The sequence below is a fragment of the Anarrhichthys ocellatus genome, unplaced genomic scaffold, assembly GCF_004355925.1.
Source record: "Anarrhichthys ocellatus isolate YVR2014 unplaced genomic scaffold, GSC_Weel_1.0 scaffold3542, whole genome shotgun sequence".
Classification (NCBI taxonomy): domain Eukaryota; kingdom Metazoa; phylum Chordata; class Actinopteri; order Perciformes; family Anarhichadidae; genus Anarrhichthys; species Anarrhichthys ocellatus.
In genome coordinates, this window is record NW_022283516.1 from 1 (window position 1) to 4,572 (window position 4,572).

The window sequence follows — 4,572 nt, forward strand, 5'->3', positions numbered from 1 at the left end:
GTCAGGATGGCCGAGTGGTCTAAGGCGCCAGACTCAAGGGTTCACTCCTTCCTCAGCAAAGAGACTTCTGGTCTCCAAATGGAGGTGTGGTTCAAACCCCACTTCTGACAGATTATTTGGCAAAACAGATATCTCTGCTGTAGTTTCTGTAGAAAACAAAGTTTTCCTTGAATATCTACAGGTACCATTTTGAATGAATGAAATCATGAGAACATAGAAAACCAAAATTGCTGTGAGGTGTGCAACATGGATTTTGTTAGTTCAAAAGATGTATTTCACCTTGCTAGAAGTTACACAGAATGTCAATGTAAATCCAGCTGGAGTTGGTTTTAGAATCAAGCCGACAATCAGCATCCTCCCAGACCACTGATGTCAACAGTGGGGGATGGGTTGGCAAAGGTGTGTGTTACAGGAGTGAAGGCCACCCCTGAGAACAGTGGTCCACAGTACAACAGACTACAACAGGCTCTCCGGACGAGGAAACTCTGCCCTCTTCATCCACCTGAAGGTGAGTCACGAGTCAGCTGGTTTACTAAAACATATGAAGATTTAGCTGTAATTAAATCGCAATAAGCAGATAAAAAAAGATGTAGAAATAGCGACATGTTGATTTGTTAAAAGTCTGAATTCATGTTTTATATTTTCTCTCTGCAAGACGACAAGCAAACGACTTTTAAACTGGTTGTTTTCTGAATGGAGTTTGTTTTGATCTGTGCTATGCTAAGCTAACATTGTAGCAGCTCCATCAACACTCAAAATAACTTAATCTAGAAATAAATACAGCAGTGATGGTATTGTTTATCACATAGAAATTCTACAGTTAATACACATACATATACACATAGTTTCCTCTGGTCTGTGTACTAACATGAGGTAGAAAATTAGCTATCTAGCTAACGGTGGAACATTTACATTGAGATGAGAGCTGAGACTTTGATTTCAGGAAAAAAATAAATGAAGAGAAACCAGCCCGATCGTTAAAATGTGAGATGTGAGCTTTGAACTCTTGTTTCAGAGCAGAGAGGATCCTCAGAGCAGCAGTGAAGACCTTCAGGGTCTGCAGAGACCTGCTGTGTCTCCGTCCGGCTCGGCCACGACGTAACTACTATTATTCTTAACCTAAAATGTCCCGAACATGCCGTCGTCATCCCACAGGAAAAAAAACACTTGAATAAAAATAAATAACCTGTATAACTAAAATCAGAATAACATATTTACTGGATAATTTAGACAAAAGTCTGTTTTTGTTTAAGTGTCGGAAACATTTTGATTCATTTAAAGAAATTATTTTTGAAACAATAATATTATTGGTATTATCATTTTTACTACGTGTAGAATTAGATTGTTTCTGTCCTAAAGAAAAATCCGTCGAGACGCCGTCACTTTATTTATGTTGAACAAACTGACGAGTTATATTTTTATCTGTAATAAATAGAAGTCCTGCTCCTCTATGGAAACATAACCATCATGACTAGAAGTAGAGAGAACTAGAACATGTCGTTAGTGCAGAATAACAGTTAGAATGGTGGAATCGTGGAAATAAATAGAGGCTCTATGGCTATAAATATTAAACTATTTACATTTTAACATCCTCTACTTTTAGCCTCTCCTCTCCTCTGTGTTCACTTCCTGAAGTTCAGTCAAAGTTTCTCTGATTTGTTGTCACATGACTGTTGGTCTCAGATGAATCAATCATGACTTCATAGTTTCACTGAGGAGCTCACAATTTAATGTTTTTTACTAGTGTTGGGCAACGATTAGAATTTTGTATCGCGATTAATCGCCTGATTTTTTTGCGATTCATCGCATTGTATTGCGCAAAGTTCATTTATGAATTCAAAAGTATTGCGCACTTTTATTTTAAAAGTACTGCTATATGAACAAAAGGGCAACAACATTTGGTTTGCAAACACTTCAAACAAATAAGGTGCTTTTTAACAGCAGTATTTACACAGTAGCAGTTATAATACAGTTATAATGATTCTGATAACAGATATTCAGCCGGTGTTCACAACTTTATCTTAATGTGTGTAATAGATGCAATTTGAAATATACACCTTGAAAACTGCAAACCTATCTACATCATGTTTTTATGTTTGTTAAATTGTCAGTAGCGATAACTAAATGATATGATTATTATACATATTCCAAACAAAACTTTAAAAACTCAAAAAAAGAAAATTTAAAAGAATCATTCATTTTTAGCTTTTTTTGCTATTTTGGTCAGACACATATGTAACGCTGATTACTATGTAATATGTGTGGTATTTGTTATAAATGTACGTTGGTACATAGAGGGTGATAAGAAGCTGTACAGGGAGGGAGTTAGGACCCAGGGGAATGTAGGTGAAGAGACGGAAGAGATGCCACACAAACAGCTGTTCACCGCTCGTCACGATCCTGTAACAAGACGATCGCGCGTTCGCATGTCCGCTTAATAAAAAAATTAAAATAAAACTGCGTTAACACGCGATAATATAATTGTCGGCGTTAATTAATGAATGCGTTAAGGCGATAATGCATTAACTTGCCCAGCACTATTTTTTACACAATCTGATTGACGGTTTATTCGTGGCGAGATTTTAAATGAGAACATGTAGAATAAAATGTTTTTGATGAAATATCACAGTTGAAGCATTCGTCACACATGATGTGTTCAAGGACCGTCGGAAAGAAGACAATCTAAATTCGACAAACTCATTTAATACGCTGAATCTCTTTTTTTAAATTGAGGATTTTGTGATGACAGATTTAAATCAGCTGTTCTCAGACAAAAGTAGGAGGAGCTTCAAAGACAAACCTCTGCTCATTGTGTCCTCCAGGTTATCGTCTCCCTCGGTTCAGTCTGACAGGAGACCTGGCAGACCCCGCCTCGGTGAGGAGCCAACCCACCACGTCCTCAGAGTCTGCATGCTGGAGGATTCCCAGTCCGACGGTTGCCCAATTTTCTCATTTCCCGGTCTGAGTTGACCCGTCAAGTTTGACATAATTTTGCATTTCCCGGTCTGAGCGAACCCGGTCAAGTCGTGCTGAGGCATTGTGACCCCCAACTATTCTGTTTTGCAGTCTCACTTGACCCGGACCATTCTGTTCTGCAGCAATTTCTGCCCCCTGTGACAAAGTGGGTGAGAACACACCATTTGTCCCATATTACATTCATCTATAAATCTAAACCATGTGAGTCAATTGTTTGTGTACCATACCCACCATGTGTTCCAGAGGTTAAAGGGGAAGGCACCCAAACATTTCCTCTATTTATCCACTGGATGATGTCATCAGTGATGTCATTGGGTCAAACCAAGTATGGGGGGGAGTAGAGTATGTACAGGTAGATTTGTAGGTTAGTTGTGATCTTTTTTACATTGTTGTGAGTTTATAGCAAATTGTAAAGCATATCAAATTGTTGGCTACCTAAAGGGGTGCTGTAAGGTATAGGTTTTGTCTGGTAACTATTGGAGTCAGTAATTGGTGTCACCTGCACTCATCGTAGGATCTAGATCCTGCTGACAGGAGGCTCTATGGGTACATCCCAAGTCTCTTAATTGCATCCCCGTTTCCCTCACTTGGGTCCTTTCCTTGCGTCTTAGTCCCACCCACCAGGGATGCATGGAGGAAACCATGCAAGGAGAGAGGAACGAGGAAATATGTTTTAAGAGACGTGAGACGTCCTTTGCGTCACGTGAAGCGACGTCTGTTTCTGATGACGGAGGATCAGCTGATCACAGCTGGATCAGCTGTCAGTCGGCTTTAACAGCTGGAGAGACTTTTGATACGTTTGTGTCACGTGATCACTGTACTTAATAATAGTAACTAATAATACTAATAACTAATAAAGACACACAGTTATCACACTGTAGAGGTGTCTCTCTCTGTAGCCTGTTAACAAACTGTGTCCTGTGTTCTGTTTATAAGCGCAGGATCCATTTCTACCGGCGGAATGCGATCGTCTTATTTATGAATTATTTGCGTCTGTATGTTTTGAAATTGTGACTGTGGCGTCATCATTAAATAACCCAGAAGAGGATTATTGTTTCTCTTAAAAGATAAAACTCATCAAACACTCAGGAATAATGTAAAAAGTGTTTCGTCTCTCCAGCTCTCTCTCACTTTAATTGTTTCCATAATAAAAGTTATTGAGGGAAACATCAGATCATGAAAACACAAATCTTTCTAATAAATGAAGAAAGTTGTTTGTGGTCCTTTTGTTGTTCAGACTACAATGAACATTTATTTAAACCAGATGTTGAATCACAAACCTAATCAAATATAAAGCTTGAGTTTATTCTGTGATCTGTCTTCACTCTGGTGTTAAACTCCAGTCAGTCAGTCCGATCGGCTGCAGCGGCCAATCACATGACTGATGAACAATGAGGGGGCGTGTCGGCCGTTAAAAGACTTCCTGGAAGTCTGTTCTCGTGGGTCCTCGGTCATGGCTCCTCCGAGGTCCCTCCTCGATCCTCGCTCCTCCGAGCTACATTAGAGCTTTGGGACGGCCGTCAATATGGCAGGGCAGAAACAACTTCCGGTTCAAGTGAGGATCGAGGAGCAAGGAAATGACAATTAAGAGACTTG

At 39.5% G+C, this 4,572-nt stretch overlaps 1 long non-coding RNA gene across 1 annotated transcript; it reads left to right on the forward strand.

Annotated features, from left to right (window-relative positions):
• The first annotated feature begins 6 nt into the window (after positions 1 to 6).
• LOC116379002 (uncharacterized) lies at positions 7 to 3,587 on the forward strand. The gene is made up of 3 exons (XR_004212367.1): positions 7 to 508; positions 1,016 to 1,098; positions 2,823 to 3,587. It is a non-coding gene; the product is annotated as an uncharacterized LOC116379002 (long non-coding RNA).
• Positions 3,588 to 4,572: the final 985 nt, after the last annotated feature.